General features: G+C 48.2%; 1 protein-coding gene across 10 annotated transcripts in view; it reads left to right on the forward strand.

Moving 5' to 3' along the window:
* Nucleotides 1-21,966, forward strand: part of Tango10 (transport and golgi organization 10) — a 1,007,732-nt gene that overhangs the window by 133,755 nt on the left and 852,011 nt on the right. The gene's annotated exons all lie outside the window — the stretch shown is intronic.

Consider the following 21,966-nt stretch of genomic DNA (forward strand, 5'->3'; position numbering starts at 1 on the left):
ATTCTACATCTGTACCTAGCATAGGTTAGGATGTGGGGTTGACTCAGTCCCTTGCCGGCCGGCACGCACTGCTGGCCGGCAAGGGTCTTTTGCTTTGAGTGCTGCCCAGACCTCATTGGTCTCTCATCCATGTTTGTTTGTAGAGCCAGATGGCATTGGTCAGGAAGCCTGAAGTTATATTCTCCCCTTCCTTATGTGCACTCTTTCGGGTTGCCGGGTTATGAGGTAGTACAGTCTCTTATCCAGGCATCCATTCTGTTTTTCTTCTAGTGTTGTACTCTAGCCCGGCTGCCGACCTGAGTGGCCGGCAGCCGGGCAGTCGGAGTTCTCTGGTTCTTTTGCTGCCGGCCGGCATTGGTTGTATACCTTTGCCGGCTGGCTATATATCACACCATTGTCTGCTGGCCGCTATGATTGGTGGCCGGCAGCCGGGTGCTATCTTGTGTAGTTGCCAGCTGGCAGTCATTGCCGGCCGGCACATGCATTTGAACCAGCGTTCTTCCACCTTATAGTTCTTATGTAGTATACTTTGGAACTAGTTAAGGTGTGTGCCGGCCGGCACATTACCTTCTATACTGTAGCCAGTATTTTTCAGTATAGTATATACTGTAGGGAGAAAACTATAGTATAGTATTTGTTACAACACTAAGTTTTTCTAACACTTTTGTGTTGTCTCGCACAACCCTTTGGTGTAACCTTACAGATAAAGAAAGTGAGTTCTTTCTTGTCTACTATCCAGCATTTTAAAATCATTTTTTGGGTGTGAGCTACACCTGTTTCCTCTGGAAACTATTCATTGGTTGCTCTAGAATAGATTGACCATACGATTTTATTATCTGGAAGGTTGCAGCAATTGACTGTGCGGGAAATACAAGTGTGTGTCTTTCCTTTCTAGTTTAGTTGTGCTAAGCTATGTATATCCAGTGATACGTAGTTCACTTGATACTCATGGAATTTTCTTCTCTTTACAGGAGGACCATCCGAAGTGTGGAAACATTTTCTGCAACGTCCGCAGCAAGAACTTCTCCAGACATGATTTGTGTAGAACGCAGTCTCCAAAGGTGATCTCCGGTATTGGGACCCGCAGGTATGTACCGTGTGCACAAACCTGATTACTGAGGCTTTTGATTCCCCTAAGACCGCGAGTCAAGGGACGTAGCAAGGGAGAAGCTGCGTACCTTGGTAAGGGGCTTTCAGAAGAACACTTCTGGGCCCTATCTTCCAAGTGAGAAGATGAGGGCTTACCTTTTCCCCAGGGCGTCAGCTGGTGCAGTGATTCCCCAGCCCCAAGTGGAGATACCAGTGGTTCAGATCCCTGTGGATTCTGAAAACGCGGACGCCCTGCAGGACATCCAATTGGACGATAGGATATCGGAGGTGTCCGAGCGTCTGGAAGATGACCTTTTGGCAGAAGACCAGGATGAAGAGCAGGCTCCAGACAATGAAGAGGAAGAGGTCGACGAGGTGTCGGCTACTCTGGTTCAGGCCACTGAACCTAGTCCCTCAACATCGTCCTCTCTCCCAGATGAGCTGGGAAAGACCCTTTCCTCCATTGTTGGAATGATCCAACAGATGCAGAGGAAGAATAATGAGAAGGCGGCTGCAATGGAGCTGGAGATGCGGAGACTTGCAGCATCACGTGGGCCCCAGAAGAAGCTCAGCTTGAAAGACCTTCCCTTGTGCTCAGATGTTAACCCTTGGAAGTATGCTGAGCACATGGGTATGACGACGGGAAAAATCGTCATTTCGGAGAAGTTGGGCTCAGTCCCCCTTGAGGAGGTGGAATTCTGGCCCAGCAAGGAGTCGTATCCGGACTGTTAGGACTGTTATGTCCATATAAGGAAGGAACCAGCCTCAAAGGAAGAAACTTAGACGAAGGAGGTCATAGTTTTGGACCACTCTAAGGCTCAAGCTTTATTGTCAAGCTCGATGAAAGAGAGGGGCTTCTCAAACTCGAAGGTACCTGCTTTGAGTAGGAAGCACCCTTCCTTTGTGTCCTCTCCTTCTAGAGCCTTCCCCTTTATGCAGAAAGGGTTTACGGGTGTGCTGAAAGCAGTCGAGGCAGGTAAGCCATGCCCCTCCTTGGAGGAGTGTAAACCTCTGTCTTTGGCCCTACCCATGGATCACAAGGACTGGAAGGACGTCCATCTTACCTTCTCAGTCGGGAAGTTGGAGGCTGATATTGCCGGACGTCAGTTCGGTGAGAACCTCCCCAAGCTGTCTGACTTTCTTTTGCGAAGGGAGCTTGAGACAAAAGAAAGACTTGCTGCTTCAATGTCTCATCAAACAACTCTGGAGACAATGGCAAGTGATCCCAAGGTCCATGAGATGTTCATGGTAGTGGTTAAGACACACTTAGTCACAGTGACGAAGGACCTTTATAGCTTCGTCAAAGCTAGGAGGGCTTGTTGGGAGTTCGTGTTCGCCTCGGCTGCTGTGAGGCACGAGCTAAGGAAGCTAATCTCCTCCAACATTTGGGGCAAAGACCTCTTCCCTAGTGAAGCGGTCAAGGAGGTTGTAGATAAGGCCGCCACGGAGAATAGAAACCTTCTCCAGAAGTGGGGCCTATCCCTCAAGAGAAAGTCTTCCCCGGATGAGGGTCCCCAACCGTAGAGGAAGACTAAGAAGACTAGGCTACCCTCTCGGCCAGCCAAGCCATTCAGACAGCAGCAGCAACAGCAATTTCCTATGCCTACAGTGCCCCAGATGGTGGCACAAACCCCGACCACGTACCAGTGGGTACCCCAAGCCGTGTCGACGCTGGCTCCGGCATTTAACCCAGCGGTCGAAGGGCAGTCAACTACCTTTCGAGCGAAGTCTAGAGGAGCAGCCAGAGGTTCCTCTAGACGCCCCTCAAGGGGGAGGGGATTCAGGGGTGGTCGTGGTCAAGAAGGCAAGGCCTCAGGGCAACAGCAGTCAAAGGGAGATGATACCGGTAGGAAGGAGACTTCAGAATTTTCGGGATTGGTGAACCTTCGATCCCTGGGCCCACAGCCTACTCAAGAATGGACTGGGTTGGAGCTGGTACAGCACTCCACCCCCGTGCCCTCGATTTTTCCAACACTCCACCCCCGTTCTGGAGGAGTACATTCAAGAACTGTTGGAGAAAAGGGTAATCCGAAGGGTAAAGTCCATCAAATTCCAGGAGAGGCTGTTTTGTGTTCCCAAGAAGGACTGAGAGTTTGGAGAAGTTATGCATCAAACGCGCGAAGAGATCTGATAAGACCAGTTCCGCTTCGTCTACGTACGCTTCTCAGGCCTTGGTCCCAAATCAGGCAACTAAAGAAGTCGGTACTTCTTCAGCCACCTCCCCCCTCGTTGACTATTCACACAGACGCCTCGAAGGAGGGGTGGGGAGGTCATTCTCATTGGAAGAAGGCCCAAGGGACTTGGTCCAATCTATTCAAGACATTTCACATAAACTTTCTGGAAGCTATGGCAGTACTTCTTACCTTGAAGAAAGTCTCCCCTCGTCGCTCGATCCACATAAGGTTGGTGCTGGACAGCGAGGTGATTGTGTGATGCTTGAATCGACAAGGATTGAGGTCACCACCACTCAACCAGGTGATGTTGGCCATCTTTTGACTGGCGGAAAAGAAGAAGTGGTACCTGTCGGCAGTTCACCTTCAAGGAGTCCGCAATGTGACAGCGGACGCTCTATCCAGGTTCACACTGATAGAGTCGAAATGGTCCCTAGACGCAGGATCATTCTCCTTCATCTTGAGTCAAGTCCCAGAACTGCAGATAGACCTCTTTGCGACGAAAGACAACAAGAAGTTACCCCTTTATGTGTCCCCGTACGAGGATCCCTTGGTGGAAGCAGTGGACGCGATGTCCCTCGACTGGAACAGATGGTCCTGGATTTACCTGTTCCCTCCTCACAACCTTCTGTTGAGGGTCCTCAACAAACTGAGATCTTTCAAGGGAGTAGCGGCAATAGTGGCTCACAAGTGGCCGAACAGCGTGTGATTCCCTCTGGCATTGGAACTACGGCTGAAGTGTCTACCGTTACCAGATCCAGTTCTGACCCAGCGAGTTCAGAAGTCGACTGTCTGCGCTTCATCACAGAAAACCCGGAACCTGCAGCTCATGATTTTCTCTCCCTAGCGGTGAGAAAACATTTCGGGATTTCGAAAGACAGTATAGACTTCCTAGAGATATATAAGTGCAAATCTACTAGAAGGCAATATGAGTCATCTTGGAGGAAATGGGTGGCTTTTGTCAAGGCGAAGAATCCGCAAAAGATCTCGACGGACTTCTGCTTATCTTTCTTCATCCACCTCCATGGTCAAGGGTTAGCAGCCAACTCAATATCAACGTGTAAATCTGCTTTGACAAGACTCATTTTATATGCCTTTCAGGTCGACCTCGCTAACGATATTTTAAATAAAATTCCGAAAGCCTGTGCTAGGCTCAGACCATCAGCACCTCCAAAACCCTTTTCATGGTCTTTAGATAAAGTTCTTCATTTTGCTTTGCTGTTGAACAATGAGGATTGTGCTTTAAAGGATTTGACCCAAAAAGTTATTTTCCTATTTGCACTCGCGTCGGGGGCCAGGGTTAGTGAAATTGTAGCCCTCTCGAGAGAGGAAGGTCGTGTTCAGTTCTTGGATGGGGGAGAACTGAACCTGTTTCCGGATCCTACGTTTCTCGCCAAGAACGAGTTACCCACCAACAGGTGGGGTCCCTGGAGAATCTGCCCTCTGAAAGAAGATGCATCTCTATGTCCAGTGGAATGCCTAAAGGTCTATCTTCGTAGAACTTCAGACTTCAGGGGTGGTCAACTATTCAGGGGAGAAACATCAGAATCAAATTTATCACTGAAACAACTTAGGGCGAAAATAACCTATTTTATTCGCAGAGCGGATCCAGACAGTACACCCGCAGGTCACGATCCGAGGAAAGTTGCCTCATCCTTAAATTTCTTTAATTGTATGGATTTTGAACATCTTCGTTCATACACTGGCTGGAAGTCTTCCAGAGTGTTCTTTCATCACTATGCGAAGCAAGTGGAGCAACTGAAGAGGTCTGTGGTAGCAGTGGGTTGTGTCGTTAACCCTGCTGTTTAACTCTGCGAGGAACAGTGGATTTAATTTGGACGATTAATTCCGGGGTGAGTGTGTAGTTACGAACTGTTCTACAAACTAAGTGTGAGGGCACTGGGTTGCCCACATTGACTGTTCCACTTTCAAAGGTGAACCTAACATAAGTGCAGACATGTGTGCGGAGTGTTTCCAACGCTAATGTAATTGATTAGTAATACAGACTTTTATAATTTTGATACCTCGGTATGTTAAAAGTGGCGCTAATGTTTTTCTTTCAGATAAACAAGTTTCTGTTTACTATCATGCTTATGCTTATTTGTTGGTTATCCTCTTCTTATATATATATAATGGTTGTTTAACCTTTTTTTTGGGCTCAAGCCATGTCGTCCTGATGGAAGTTCCTTAAAGGCAGCTTCCTAGGGTATATTACAACTACGGCGATATTCCCAGAGAATTTACCTTCAGGTACCCAGAATTCTAACTCCTGGAGCGAGTATCCCTAAAAAAGACCTTAGGGATATCGTAAATATCAGTGGACGTATTCTTGACACGCCTCATAGCAATCTATACCCCGAATAGAGTTAACACTTCGTAGGGGTCAAATGGCAAGAAAACGAAAACGATAAGAAAGGGGGGAGCCGTTCGTAAGGCATCTCTCCTCCCCGTTTCGAAAGCGTGCCCTGCGCCGCTTGCGGCGCCATCTGTATTCCTTTTTGCGTAGCTCTACGACTCTGTGTTTTGTTCCCTGTTTTCTACCAAATCTTGGAATTTCTCGTGTTATAATGCTTTCTTCAACTTCTTCTGCCTCGGATAAGTTGAGTACTATTTCTTTTATGTATAAATGTAGGCTCTTGGTTAAAATTAAAGTAATTAAAAGAGTTATCTTTGATACAAGAGCTGTTGCCTGCTGGAGGCATCATGGATGCTGTCGCTCGCTAGAATAGGATTTATTTGTTAGCAAGAGCGACGTTCCCAGCCCCTTTGCGCTTAAATATTAGCTAATTAGCTTATTTAGGAATTCTGTTATGATGCGTTAGTAGTGTGCCTGGCGAAGTTTTGCCTAGGCTGCCAACACTAGTCTTCGTAGGCTAGCGGTTGGCCTATGTACTTCCTGCATGATAATTAGTCTTCCAAGTGTGATTTTATTGTTTTAAGCGTTAGGCAACGTTATACATATAAGCCCTTTTCGAGTACCTTCCAAGATAGTATTGGTGTGAGTTTCGGTGAATTAGGTAATCGATTCTCTTAGTGCCTAGGCTAGGTTGTCTTAGGTCATTATAATATTATCTGTTTCCCCGTTTGCTCCCTTCTCTTCGGGGAAGGGGCAAACCCTTTCCCTCTGTTTAAGCCCTAGGCTTAACTCTAGTGGTTTGTTTGAATTAATTTTCAAATATATCTATGCTGGAGTAGTACTGTACCTTCCCGTTCCATCTGAATTGGTTCAGAGGGGGACAGTACAACAGTGTTTAGTCTGAGTCCGGGTTGGTCTGGCATGGGGCAGAGTCTCCCTTGCTGACTGACACGGGCATACGGGGTTTATCCCCCTTGGTCCACCTTGTTGGGTTCCAGTAGTGTTCCCTTCGCTCGGTGACCCCTCAGACTTGTCCTCTTGCCGTTCCGGATTCGGGATATGTTCTCTTTTCTGGAATAGCAATTCCTTCCTTGCCGTGGTTTTAGGGAGGCAGCCAGTAGTGCCGGCCTTCCCCTCGGGTCTTTCTCTGGCTGAGATGAGCTGTCTTAGTGGGGAATGACCCTTAACCAAGGCAAGGTTGGATAGGACCCTCTGTCCTTCCCTTCTATTTTCCGTTCCTTTGTGTCAGTCGTCCGCATCCGTACCTAGCCTAGGTTAGGATGGGGAACTGACGCGGTCTCCTGTCGGCCGGCAGAGTGTACCGACCGGCAGAGACCCTTCCTTCGAGTGCTGCCCGGTCCTTTCTTGGTCCCTCCATCGCTGCCGTCTGTAGATTCAGTAAGCAGCGGTTAGGAAGCCTGACTTAGTGTCTTCCCTTCCTTTCGGCACTCTTTTGGGTGCCGGGCACAGAGACTCATAGCCTCTTAGCCCGGCATTCATTCTGTTGTCTTCGTATGTGTTGTCCTTGCCGTCTGCCGGCCTACAGGCCGGCCGTCGGTCGGGAGGGGTGTTCTCCAGTTCTCTTGCTGTCGGTCGGCGATGGTTATATACCTTTGCCGGCCGGTCTCTTGCTCATCTGCCGGCCACTACAGTGGGGCCGGCAGCCGAGCGCTGCCTGGTGTGGAGGCCAGCCGGCAAGGTTTGCTTACTGCTGCCGGCCGGCCTGCTACACTGCCCGGTTAGCCGGCCACTAAGAATGATGGCCGGCAATGCAATGCAAACCGGGTGGCTGCGGACCGGCAACCACTGCCGGCCGGTTCAGGCATGGGATCTGGAGTTCTCCCCAATAAGGGTGATCTGTTGTTGTGTACTTGAGATCTACCTTTCGAAAATCGGGGGGGAGGTGCTGACCGGCAATGGCCGGCCGGCACACCACCCTCAGGTACTGTATCAGTCCTTTCTTTGGTGGTGTATTCAACCAAGGGAGTCCATGATATAGTAGGTTACAACACTGTCTTTTCTATCTTACTTGTGTTACTTGTGCATTCACTTGGTGTCGCCTTACAAGGATAAAAGAGAATTCTTTTCATCCCTGGCCGGAATGGTAAAAATTTTACCTTAGGTGTGAGCTACACCTAATTCCCTTTGGAAATATGCTCTCTGGTTATTCTAGTAAAGACTAACTATGTGACTTTGGCTGGTGGGCTTCCACAGGTGTTTGTGTGGGTTTCACAAGTAGGTGTCTTTCCCTTATTCTTGGTGAATACTCATTTGTTACATGTGAATTGAAATTCACTTGATATTCATGGAAATCTTTCTTCTTTTACAGGAGGAGCATCCGAAGGGTGATAGTGTCTTCTGCAATGTCCGTAGTAAGAACTTTTGCGGACATGTCTCGTGTAGGAGGCACGTTGCTTGCGCAGCCTCCAATGATGACCATCGTTACTGGGATCCGCAGGTATGTGCTGTATGTACTAACCTGCTATCAGAGGCTTTTGAATCCCCTAGGTCGGCGGAGTCAAGAGATGCAGCGAGGGAGAAGCTTCGCTTATGGGTAAGGGGTTTTCAGAAAAACACCACTGGACCTTATCTTCCTAATGAGAAGATGAGGGCATATCTTTTTCCCAAGGCTTCCGCTGATGCTGTTGTTCCCCAGCCTCGGCCGGAGATCCCTCTCGTCCAGATCCCAGTGGAGGAGGATGTCGCTGATGCTATGCAGGACATCCAGTTGGACGACAAGATGTCTGACTTGTCCGATCGTGCGGAACAGGATCTCCTCGCAGAAGGCGAGGAGGAGGATCGAGATCCTATTGCCGTGGAGGAAGAGGTTCCCGTATCTTCAGACGTGCCGGTTCAGGTCCCTGAACCTATCCCCTCTACCTCGTCCGCTCTTCCAGCAGAGCTAGGACAGGCTCTCTCTTCCATCGTTGGTATGATCCAACAGATGCAGAGGGAGAATAATCAGAAGGCCGCTACTTTGGAGCTCCAGATGCAGAAGATCACAGCATCACGTGGACCTCCAAAGAAGCTCAACGTGAAGGACCTTCCTCTGTGCTCGGATGCCAACCCGTGGAGATATGCCGAGCACATGCCGATGACGATTGGGAAGATCGTCATGTCGGAGAAACTGGGATCAATTCCCCTTGAGGAGGTGGAATTCTGGCCCAGTAGAGGGGCCTACCCGGACTGTTATGTCCGTTTGAAGAAGGAGCCGGCCTCGAAGGAGGAGACGGAACCAAAGGAGGTGATTATCCTGGATCACTCCAAGGCTCAAGCCACTTTATCAGCTGCATTGAAGGAGAGGGGGTTCTCAAACTCTAAAGTTGCCGCTTTGAGTAAGAAGCACCCCTCCTTCGTATCCTCCCCGGCTAGGGCCTTCCCCTTTATGCAAAAGGGGTTCGCGGCCGTCTTGAAGGCGGTTGAAGCTGGCAAGCCATGTCCATCTCTGGAGGAATGCAAACCTCTTTCGTTGGCATTGCCGCTGGACAATAAGGACTGGAAGGAGGTGCACCTCACTTTCTCGGTTGGGAAGTTGGACGCCGACATTGCTGGTCAGCAGTTCGGCGAAAACCTTCCCAAGTTGTCGGAATTCCTCCTACGGAGGGAATTGGACACTAAGGAGCGCCTGGCAGCCTCGATGTCTCTCCAGACCAACATGGAGACGATGGCTAGCGACCCCAAGATGCCGGAGATGTTCATGGTAATGGCCAAGATCCATCTGGCCACGGTGACTAAGGACCTTTATTGCTTTGTTAAAGCAAGGAGGGCCTGTAGGGAGTTTGTGTTTGCCTCGGCCACAGTGAGGCATGAACCCAAGAGGCTCATTTCATCCAGCATCTGGGGTAAAGATCTCTTTCCCAACGACGTGGTCAAAGAGGTCGTGGACAAGGCAGCCACTGAGAACCGCAATCTTCTCCTGAAGTGGGGCCTGTCCCTTAAAAGGAAGTCTTCTCCGGATGAGGGCCCTCAGCCGAAAGGAAAGGCGAAGAAATCAAGGTTTTCCTCCCGTCCAGCCAAGCCTTTCAAACCACAAAGACAGCAGCAGCAGCAGCCAGCTTTGCCTCCGGTACCACAACTGGTAGCCCAGACCCCGACCACCTTCCAATGGGTACCCCAAGCCATGTCATCAGCTTCCCCGGCATTCAATCCCGTGTTCGAGGGACAATCAACCACGTTTCATGCAAGACCCAGAGGGGCAGCCAGAGGTTCGGCAAGACGCCCCTCTAGGGGACGAGGATTCAGAGGTGGTCGCGGCCAGGGAGGCAAGACTGCAGGACAGTCAAAGTGAAGTGTCGCCGGTAGGTGGGAGACTTCAGTATTTCCGGGATCGCTGGACCTTCGATCCCTGGGCCCACAGCCTTCTCAAAAATGGACTGGGTTGGAGTTGGTACAGTACTCCGCCCCAGTGCCCTCAATTTTTCCAACACCCCACCCCCGTTTTGGAGGAGTACATCCAAGATCTGTTGGAGAAAAAGGTGATCCGGAGGGTAAAGTCCATCAAGTTTCAAGGGAGGCTGTTTTGTGTTCCCAAGAAAGACTCGGGGAAACTCAGAGTCATTCTGGACTTGTCACCACTCAACAAGTTCATAGTGAACCACAAGTTCAAGATGTTAACGTTACAACACATAAGGGCCTTACTGCCCAAGAGGGCATATACCGTCTCCATCGATTTGTCAGACGCATATTGGCACGTTCCAATAAGTCGCCGTCTCTCCCCCTACCTAGGATTCAAGCTACAACAAAAACTTTATGCTTTCAGAGCGATGCCCTTCGGGCTAAACATAGCCCCAAGGATCTTTATGAAGCTTGCGAGCGCAGCGCTCAAACAGTTACGCCTAAAAGGGTTCCAAGTAGTAGCCTACCTGGACGATTGGTTGGTGTGGGCAGCATCCAGAGCAGAATGCCTGCAAGCTTCCCTACAAGTGATTCAGTTCCTGGAATATCTAGGTTTCATGATCAACAGAAAGAAGTCTCGTCTTTCTCCAGCTCAGAGGTTCCAGTGGTTGGGAATTCACTGGGATCTAGTGTCACACCGTTTTTCCATTCCGATGTCAAAGAGGAAGGAAATAGCGGGGTCTGTCAGGAGACTTCTAGGTTCCGAGAGGATATCAAGACGCGAACAGGAGAGGGTTTTGGGCTCTCTTCAGTTTGCATCAGTAACAGACCCAGTGCTAAGAGCACAGCTAAAAGATGCAGCGGGAGTATGGAGAACCTTTGCATCGAAAGAGCGAAGGGACTTGAAGAGACCGGTCCCACTTCGACTACGTTCTCTTCTCAGACCGTGGTCTCAAGCCAGTCGTCTAAAGAGGTCTCTACCTCTTCAGCCATCCCCCCCGTCAGTGACAATCCACACAGACGCCTCAAAGGTAGGGTGGGGGGGTCACTCCCATCGGAAAAAAGTGCAAGGGACCTGGTCCAAGCTATTTGGGACTTTTCACATAAACTTTCTAGAAGCTATGGCAGTGCTTCTTACCCTGAAGAAAGTATCCCCACGTCACTCGATCCATGTAAGGTTGGTACTGGACAGCGAGGTGGTAGTGAAATGTCTGAATCGGGGGGGATCGAGATCCCCACCTCTCAACCAGGTAATGTTAGCCATATTCCGACTGGCGGAGAAGAAGAAGTGGCACCTGTCAGCAGTTCACCTTCAAGGAGTCCGGAATGTGACCGCGGACGCTCTATCCAGGGTTGCTCCGATAGAGTCAGAATGGTCCCTAGACGCAGGATCATTCTCCTTCATCTTGAGACAAGTCCCAGAACTGCAGATAGACCTCTTCGCGACGAAGGACAACAAGAAGCTGCCGAAATATGTGTCCCCATACGTGGACCCCTTGGCGGAAGCAGTAGATGCGATGTCCCTCGATTGGAACAGATGGTCCAGGATCTACCTGTTTTCCCCTCACAATCTGATGTTGAGGGTCCTCAACAAACTGAGATCCTTCAAGGGAGTAGCAGCAATAGTGGCCCACAAGTGGCCGAACAGTGTATGGTTCCCTCTAGCTCTGGAACTACGACTGAAGTTTCTATCACTCCCGGACCCAGTTCTGTCCCAGCAAGTCCAGAAATCGACTGTCTACGCTTCATTACAGAAAACCCGAACCCTGCAGCTCATGATTTTCTCTCCCTAGCGGTGAAGAAACGGTTCGGAATCTCAAAAGATAGCATCGACTTCCTGGAAGAATACAAGTGTAAGTCTACTAGGAGGCAGTACGAATCTGCATGGAAGAAATGGGTAGCCTTTGTCAAAGACAAGAACCCACAAGAGATCTCTACAGAGTTCTGCCTATCCTTCTTCATTCACCTCCACGGACAGGGGCTGGCGGCTAACATAATTTCTACATGTAAGTCAGCTCTGACAAGACCCATTCTATATGCCTTCCAGGTAGACCTCGCTAACGAGATGTTTAATAAGATCCCGAAGGCCTGTGCTAGGCTTAGACCATCAGCTCCTCCAAAGCCTATTTCGTGGTCGTTAGACAAAGTCCTTCATTTTGCCTCATTACTGGATAATGAGGAATGTGCATTGAAGGACCTGACTCAAAAAGTGATCTTCCTTTTTGCCCTTGCTTCTGGGGCCAGAGTTAGTGAGATTGTGGCCCTCTCGAGAGAGGAGGGCCGAGTTCAGTTCCTGGATGGGGGAGAACTGAACCTGGCCCTCTCGAGAGAGGAGGGCCGAGTTCAGTTCCTGGATGGGGGAGAACTGAACCTGTTTCCGGACCCTACGTTTCTCGCTAAGAACGAGTTGCCCACCAACAGGTGGGGTCCCTGGAGAATCTGCCCTCTGAAAGAAGATGCATCTCTATGTCCCGTAGAATGCCTAAAGGTCTATCTTCGTAGAACTTCAGACTTCCATGGGGGCCAACTATTCAGAGGAGAAACATCGGGCTCGAATTTATCTTTAAATCAGCTTAGGGCGAAAATTACATATTTTATTCGCAGAGCGGATCCTGACAGTTCACCCGCAGGTCATGATCCGAGGAAAGTTGCTTCATCCTTAAACTTCTTTAACTTCATGGATTTTGAACACCTTCGTTCATACACTGGCTGGAAGTCTTCCAGGGTATTCTTTCGCCACTATGCTAAGCAAGTGGAGCAGCTAAAGAGGTCTGTGGTAGCAGTTGGTTGCGTCGTTAACCCCGCTGTTTAACTCTGCGAGGAACAGTGGAATCATTTGGGACTTTGATTCTTGGGTGAGTGGTTAGTTATATGCCTTGATATAACTAGTAGTGAAGGCTCTGAGAGCCCACAGTGACTGTTCCAGCGTTATGGTGATGGTAGCACAAGTACAGACAGGTGTGCCAAGCGTTTGCTAACGCTATTGTCAGCAAAGTAGTAACATGGACGTTAACTTTGATACCTGGGTATGTGGCAAGTGACATATTTGTTTTCTTTCAGATAACCATCCATCCATGCACTACGGTACTTGTGTAAATTGTTGGTCATCCACCTTTCATATGTACATATTTATGGTGACCATGTCTATTTATTGTTACTCAATAAACTTGTTTTCGGGAACCTTGCGTCTCCTTCACCTATATTGATTTCATGTTATTTGTTGAGCATTTAGCCTATGTATATTAATCGGGGATATCTATAATAGCCTATTCCTTAATGCAAAGCCTTGTTGCACTGGTTTATACTTTCCTTAGCATAAAGGACTCCACCCCTCTCTGAGGACGGTGGTGGCAGCAAGTTTAATCCTACGCAGATATAACCTTTTTGTCTAATTTTACTTCGACCAGGGTGCTGGTCGGGATTTTTCCCTTGGATGCTGTAGTCCCGTAAGACTAGGCTTTACTTCATATAGAGTGAGACCACTATATTGTACTGGCTGGCGAGTGATTCATACATAGGTATATGTACTCTTCGATCGTTTCTAGAGTCTAGTAGGACTCCTCCCTGTAGGGGGCAGGTAGCGCTTTCATGGCTTATGATTAGTGAAAAGATGTATAACGGTAACATCTTAGGTCTTTCAGTCGAGTTGACTAAGAAACATTCCTGAGGAGTACGGCACGTATTGAGCGAAGCGAAAAATCTATTTTTGGGTAAGATAGCCATGTCGTCCTGATGGACCCGCCCTTCCCTTTCTTTTAAAGGGCTGTAGGTCCCCTCCCTACATACAGTATCTGTAGCACCTCGTGTATCGCCACAAGGAATGCAGATGGCGCCGTGAGCGGCACAATGCACGCTTACGAAACGGGAGAGGAGAGATACCTTGCGAGCGGCTCTCCTTTCTTTCTTGTTTTCGTTTTCTTGCCAATTGACCCCTTCGAAGTGTTAACTCTGTTCGGGGTGCAGATTGCTATGTGGCGTGTCAAGAATACGTCCTCTGGTATTTCGCGATATCCCTGGTTCTTTTATTAAGGATATTCGCTCCAGGAGTTAGAATTCTGGGTACCTTGAGGTAAATTCTCTGGGAATATCGCCGTAGTTATAATATACCCAAGGAAGCTACCCTTTAGGAACTTCCATCAGGACGACATGGCCATCTCACCCAAAAATAGATTTTTCGCTTCGCTCAAAATCCGTTATTTGGCCGATCCATAAGCGGTTTCGGTGGGTAGCCTTTCCTGCCAGGCTTTTTCTTTGGGGTTCATTTCGGGGAGAACACGTTCTCATTTGGTTGTTCTGGATCGTTATTTTCCTGATTTCGGAAGCCCTTTTGGTGTTTACTGTATTTGCCTTGTACCCTTTCCGATTTGGCTTTTTCCCGATTTGGAGAGGTTTAGTTTTTATTTTATATCCCCGTGTTCTTTTCCCCCTAATGTTCTCATTTGGCATGTTAGCTTTTATTTTAGTCATTATTTACGTCTGCCTTTATATTTTGTTTTTACATCGGTTCGCGGGAGCTACATGATTGCTGCCGTTTCGGGTATGTCCTTTGTGTTTCGGTGGGTGGCCTCACTCTCCCTTCGATCACAATGGTCACTTGATTTTGTTCTGGTCCCCCCTCCCCCTCTTGGATCCTTCCCCCTATGCCTTCGCCTCCCTCTTCTTAGGAAGGGGTAGGCTTTAGTCACATGCTTTCTGATAGAAAACGGGAAGTTCCTCGAGGTGGGGGGCTGGCCCACACACTCCCTATGTCAGTGCGGGTAGCGCTCTCTTCTCGCTTCGCCTCGGTTGGCCACCAGGCGTTTGAGACTGGGTATGCGCCTCGTTTCCCGACTCCCCCCCCCTCCCCCCGTGTTATCCATCCTTGATGTTATCCTCCCGTCCCGGAGCGTTGCGATATTTTAGATTCATTTCTACGTATGGTAGTTGTGTTTCTTTGATCGTATTCAGACACTCCACTCTGTTCTGATACCCTTCTTTATCCTATATTTTTTAGTGTTTTGTGTTGTTGGGAGGGCGATTGTGGCGGAGCTTTTAGTGTATTTTAAGTTTACATACATAGCATTTTTTGCGCCGGTCTTACGTATGTATTTCGGCATTATATTATGTTATTTAATTATATTATATTGTGTTATTTTTATATTATTGTTTTTATGCGCTGGACTTTCATATGTCTTCCGGCATCCTTTTTAATACTCCTGTCTGTTTTATTGTTTTCCGGAGCCTTCGAATTTTGAAGATTGGTTTTTAGTCTGTTTGTCCTTTCTCGCTTACGCTTCTCACTCCAGTGGGTATCCCATATTCTGAGAATTTATTTAAATATATTTTTTTTTAAGGCTATTTATTCGTTCGGATCATTGTTCTGGGCTCCGGATGTTTTGGTATATTAACGGACTTAACAGAGCAGTTTGTTTATGCTTTTGTCTACTTTATAGTCTTATGTTTTTTGCCAGGGAATCCCTGGCACGAGTTAATTTTATTTTCATGTACCCAATTAATTTACAGGTAGTACGTTGTCAGGAGATGGCTTGTACTGCGGTTTTGCAGCAGCCTTATGGGCATAAAGTATGCCGTTCGCATGGCGGGTGTGCTGTCCCGGTGGGAGATCTGTCAGTCTGGCATCCAGACAGGTGTGAGTTTTGCTATGCCCTGGTCTCTGATTTGATTGGTGATTCGGTATGTATCATATCTGTCTGATTTAGACTTGTCCTTTGATTACCTTTTTACAGTAATGTTTTGTTACATACTTCATTGCTTTGATTTTATTTTTCCCTGCATCACCTTTCCTTGTTTTAATCTGGGTCTTTCTCTTTCTGGCCTCCTCCGCCGTCAAGAGCACTTCCCTCGCGACCCTTAAGACCTGGGTTGGAGGTTTTGGTCGTAATGTTAAGGCCAAACAGCCTAATATTTTGTCGGGGGAGATGTGTTCTCTCCTTTACCCTAATGCCAAGATGTCAGTGGCGGTGGCCCCTGATGTGGCAGCTCTGATCATCGCCTGCATTCGGGAAGAGACCCAAGCCTTCCCCGATGATTTTGTAGGCCATGATGTTCTCGATGACGTTGCACCCATTAATTTGGATGTTGAGCCTGTGGTCGTCGATTCGACTGGTACAGGTAGGGTGGTAGGTGAGGCAGGTGATGTTTGGTCTAAGGTACTTTTCCTTAGTCCACCTCTTTCTCTTTCTTTTACTGTTACTTCTTTTCAGGGTATCCCTAGCAAAACCATGGACGAATCATGTTCAGTAAATCCTAAACTTAAGCATGTGAAAAAGACTTTACTTAAGGTTAATAAGCCTTCCAAGATCCTTAAGTCTCTTTCCAGCAGGTCATCCTTAGATGGTCGACGACGACCAGTCTTGGGAAAGACTTCTTCGTCGGCTTCTGGTTCGAGGGTGAAGGTTTCAAAAGCCAAGTCTCCGGATATTGGCTTTTGACCCGGTAGCCTTTTCAGGTCAGTTGATGGAGAGAGTGGGTAGCATTGTGCAGTCCCAGAATGGTCCTCTTGCTGACCATCTGAATTCTTTCGGACAGAGGCAGCAGAACCAAGAGTCCATGTTAGAGTCTCTGTTGAGATCTGGCCTCCCACAACAACAACAGTTTGTGGTCCTGGATGCTTCGAAGCTCCCGGCTTTTGTGAAAAGCAACCCATGGAGGTTGGCTCTGCATGCCCCATTCTCAGAGGGCATGTTAACGATTAAAGGTTGTGGGCCCCGGCCGGTGGAGGACTTTGAGATTTTTCCACCGTGTTTGCAGTTCCCATTCCCAGGTTATGCGCGCTTGTTAGGGTGGATAAGGTGCCGTGGGAGACTGTTATCTTTCTTAAGGAGCAGGCTCAGTCCACCTGGCTCCGGACCCTCACTGAATGGGAATGTGTCAATACAAAGTTGATACTATGTTCATCGTTGAGGAGCTCACTCCTACTCCATGCACCACCAAAGTGAAGGATCTTACCTTGGCGGCAGTAATGGAAAAAAAGCCAGTGCCTCAACTTTGGGAGACCGATTTAACTTCCTTGCTTCTCCCAGGGGACCAAGATTGCTGGGTTGACGCTCCGTTGACCTTCACTGTGGGGAAGTTGGCTCCGGACTGTGCTACAAATCAGTTTAGTGAACTTCTTCCTCGGTTACCTGATTCCTTGATTCGGGCAGAGTATGAGGCTCGAGTCCATTTGAGTAGGTCTCTGAATTCAGTTACTATGGCGGAGATGTCTTCCTTATTATATGCGGACGAGGTTCTGTTTAAGATCCTCACTAAGTCTCTCCTTTAGTGTGATCTTTTTGACTTCGGTGTCGCTCGCCGTGCATTCCGTAAGCAGGTCTTTGCGGACGCTTCTATCCGCCATGAACCGAACAAGTTGATCAAGGCCTCGGTCTGGGGGGGCAGATCTTTTCCCTGAAGACATGGTCAACGCGGTTCTCAGTGAGGCAGTGCGAGTCAATCAGACCCTTTGGGTGAGGTGGGGTCTTGTTCTTGAGAGGAAGTTTGACTCGGCTAACCCGCAATTGAGGGGTAGGAAAAAGGCCAGACGTTTTCTCCCTTTTCAGGCTTCCCAACCTCAACCTGTGGTTCAGGCTGTGCCTGTCTCTCAGGTGAGACATGCGTCCCCCACTAAATCTCAGCCCCAACAGCAGTTCGTGCTGGTGAGCCAACCACCTCAGCCTTCGACTTCCTTCTCCACTTTGCCAGCTTTTAACCCTGCCTTTGAGTCCCAAGCCCTGATTCAGGGATATAATAGGCAGCCAGGAGGAAGTAGGTCTAGAGGACCCTTTCGCTACAGGGGAGGTGGTCAAGTCTCTGGAAGGGGCCGGGGTTTTCATAGAGGCCGAGGTGGCAGGCCATCGGCAACCCAATGAGACTCCGCAGGTAGGGGGGAGGCTATACTTGTTTTGAAGGAATTGGACCTTCAGCAGTTGGGCACAAAGCATAGTTTCCAACGGACTGGGGTGGAGTTGGATTCAGGGACCCCCTCCATCGGCCGGCTTTTATCAGTGTCCAACGCCGGAACTCACCGATTTCGCCCGAGATCTTCTTCTCAAAAATGTGATTCAACGGATCAGGCACTTATAGTTTCAAGGTCGCTTGTTCAGCGTGCCAAAGAAAGACTCCGACAAGGTAAGGGTTATCTTAGACCTGTCTCGCTTGAATACCTTTATTCAGTGCTACAAGTTCCATATGCTGACCGTCTCGCAGGTACGGACCTTACTTCCCCGTGGGGCCGTCACCACCTCTATCGATCTTACCGACACTTACTATCATGTTCCGGTTGCGCGTCATTTTCGTCCGTTTCTGGGTTTCAAGCCAGGCAATCAAGCATTCGCTTTCAGGGTGATGCCTTTCGGTCTCAACATAGCTCCAAGGGTATTCACAAAACTAGCGGACTCGGTAGTCCAAGAGTTGAGGGCCTAGGGCATACAGGTGGTGGCCTATCTGGATGATTGGCTTATTTGGGCCAACAGCATCGAAGAATGTCGAGAGGTGACAGACAAAGTCATCAAGTTTCTGGAACATTTAGGGTTCCGAGTGAATTTTAAGAAGTCTCGCCTGGTTCCGGCGTCGTGCATCCAATGGTTAAGACTCCAATGGAATCTGGACTCTTACAAGTTGTCGATTCCCGCGAAGAAACGTAAGGAGATCGCAAGAGCCACAAGAAAGTTTCTAGGAGCCAAATTTACGTCTTGGAGGAAGCAGGAGAGGGTTCTGGGTTCTCTCCAGTTTGCTTCTGTCACGGACGTTATGTTGAAAGCCAGGTTGAAGGACATCAACCGGGTGTGGTGGTCCAGAGCGAATGTCAGTCTCCGGGACAAGATTTCAAAACTTCCAGCTATTCTCAAGAAAAGGTTCCTCCCATGGACGAAAGTCAGGAATTTGGCAAGGTCGGTGCCCCTTCAGTACCCTCCGCCGGCGTTGGTAGTCCATACGGACGCATCCCTCACCGGGTGGGGGGGGGGGGGGGTTACTCCCCGTTCAAGGAAGTACAAGGCTTGTGGTCGGTGACCTTTCGTCAACTGCATATAAATATTCTGGAGGCCATGGCCATCTTCCTGACCCTGAAGAAGCTCTCCCCATCGCAGAATCGGCATATCAGGTTGGTTCTGGACAGTGCAATGGTTGTTCATTGCATCAACAGGGGAGGCTCCAAGTCCGGACACATCAATCATGTGATGATTGCTATCTTTTCCTTGGCGGCAAAGAATTATTGGCATCTGTCAGTGGTTCATCTAGAGGGAGTCAGAAACGTCGTAGCCAATGCCCTATCTCGAGTGACTCCCTTGGAATCGGAATGGTCTCCGAACCGTCAGTTTGTTCCGTTGGATTTGCCAGCAGGTTCCAGGTCTCCAGGTGGACCTCTTCGCCACGAAGGCCAACCACAAACTCCGATGTTACGTAGCCCCCAACCTGGACCCTCAGGCTTAATCCACAGACGCCATGTCTCTCGATTGGAACACCTGGCAGCAGATCTACCTGTTCCCTCCGATCAACATGTTGATGCGAGTTTTGGACAGGCTTCGGTCTTTCCATGGTCTAGTGGCCCTCGTGGCTCCCAACTGGCCAAAGAGCAATTGGTTTCCTCTCCTAGCGGAGCTGGGTCTCCAGCCTCAGCGGCTTCCCAACCCGTTACTGACTCAGATGGTACAAACTCGCAGTGTGTCAGCTTCCTCAGGAATTCTGAGTCCCCTAACTTTATGGACTTCATGACTTTTGCTGCTCAGAAGGATGCTGCTATCGATCTTCGTAACACTTTGTTCCTGGAGTCGGATAAGAGAGATTCTACCCTTCGGCAGTAAGATTCTGCTGTTAAGAAGTTGGCAAAGTTTCTGAGGGATTCTGATGTTAGAACGATGACTCCCAATCTAGCAGTTACCTTTTTTTGAACTTTGTTTGAAGGGGTTTTAGCTGCAAGGACCATTACCACGATTAAATCCGCCTTGAAGAGAATTTTTCAATCCAGGTTCAATATTGACCTTTCGGATTCATACTGTACTTTGCATCCATTCCCAAAGCATGTGCTTGACTGAAACCAGCAACTTGACCTACTGCGGTTCTTGGTTTCTCAATGATGTCCTTAAGTTGGCTTCTGACACTGATAATGATTCTTGCTCGTACTTAACGCTCCTTAGGAAAACGTTATTTTTTGTTGAGTTTGGCTTCCGGGGCTAGAATATATGAGCTATCAGCCTTATCAAGAGATCCGGCCACATTGATTTTCTTCCGTGTGGGGAGGTCTTACTCTCGCCGGATAGATGGTTCTTAGCTAAAAATGAGAATCCCCAGCCTAGATGGACCCCGTGGAAAATTGTTCCACTTACTCAGGATCCTTCCCTGTGTCCTGTTTACACTCTACAAGATTATTTGCGTAGAACTTCTACTGCATCTTCAGGTCCTTTGTTTATTCGGGAACGTGGCGGAACTCTTGCCCTGAAGGGGATTAGGCAGCAAATGCTTTTTTGGGCTCAGGCCGTGTCGTCCTGATGGAAGTTCCTTTAGGGTAGCTTCCTAGGGTATATTTGACTACGGTGATATTCCCAGAGAATTTTACCTTAAGGTATCCAGAATTCTAACTCTTGGAGCGAATATCCCTAAATAAATCTAAAATGGGATATCGCTTAATATCAGAGGACGTATTCTTGACATGCCACATGGCTATCTTCACCCCGAACAGAATTAACACTTCGAGGGGTCAAAGTGGCAAGAAAACAAAAAACGGGAATGAAAGGAGAGCTGTTAATAAGGTACCTCTCCTCTCCCGCTTCGAGTGTGTACACAATGCCGCCGACAGCGCCATCTTTATTCCTTATCGCGTAGCTCTACTACTCGGTGTTTTCCCTGTGTTTGTCTCGTAATCTTGGATTTATTTCAACATTATGATGCTTTCTCCAGCCTCTTCTGCCTCTGGAAAGTTGAGTATTATCTTTATTATGTATAAATGTAAGCTCTTGGTGTTTTGAAATAAATCAAAAGCGATATTAACATAAACGAGCTGTTGCCTACCGGAGGCGTCCTGGACACTGTCGCTCGCTATGCATGAGTCATTTAGTTAGCCAGAGCGACGTTCCCGTCCCTATGCTTTAATGAATCTAGCTATTTAGCTTTACAAATAGGAATTCTTTATGTGATGCCGTTAGTAATTCAGTTTCGGTGATTGAGGTAACCGATCCTGGCCTACGCTAGGCTTTGTAGCCTAGGCGTCTGGCCCTAGTACTTTCATGCATGATATACAGATTTCCGAGTGTTTTAAATTTATTGAAGCTATAGGCATTTTTATACATAAAATATTGTTGAATATTTATCTTCCAATATTATATACGAGAGAGTTTCGGTGATTTAGGTAATCGATTCTCACCGCGCCTAGGCTAGTAGGGTATGGGGCTTTAGTATACTTTCGCCGGTTGTTCTTTTCTCCCCTGGAGATTAAGTTCAATCCAATTTTCCCTCTGAGTTAAGCCTGAGGCTTAACCCTAGTTGTTTTATCTGAATAGTTTTCAGGTATAACTATATTAGGGTGTTTCTGTACTAATAATGTAACCAAAGTATCTGGTTTCAGGTTTGGGCAGAACATCAGAGTAATTAGTCTGGGGTCTGTATCTTCCTGGCATAGAGAATGAGATTCCTTTGCTAGGTTAGGTACAGACTAAGGAGGCTTTGCATCCCTATACCACATCCGAAGGTTTCTGTACAAGATGATTCCTTCTTCTAGTGATCTAGCAGACTAGTCCAGTGTTGTTGTTCTCAGATTGAAGGATAAGATTCTTCATTTCCAAGTGAATAGCAACATCAAACTTTGTTTTGGTATTGAGGGAGGTGGCAAGTGTTGCTGACCTCCCTCCCCTAGATAAACCCTAGGCTAGGATGAGCTTTCTTGGCCGTTGGGGTAAATCTCATACTCGAGCAAAGTTTGCAGGACCCTCTTTCACCTTTCCCCTCTATCCCTAGTAATAGCCTAGCTATTACAACTCTTGGCCGTCGTTCTACATTTATACTTAGAGTAGGTTAGGATGTGGAACTGGCTCAGTCCTCTGC

The sequence above is a fragment of the Palaemon carinicauda genome, chromosome 5 (assembly GCF_036898095.1).
Source record: "Palaemon carinicauda isolate YSFRI2023 chromosome 5, ASM3689809v2, whole genome shotgun sequence".
Classification (NCBI taxonomy): domain Eukaryota; kingdom Metazoa; phylum Arthropoda; class Malacostraca; order Decapoda; family Palaemonidae; genus Palaemon; species Palaemon carinicauda.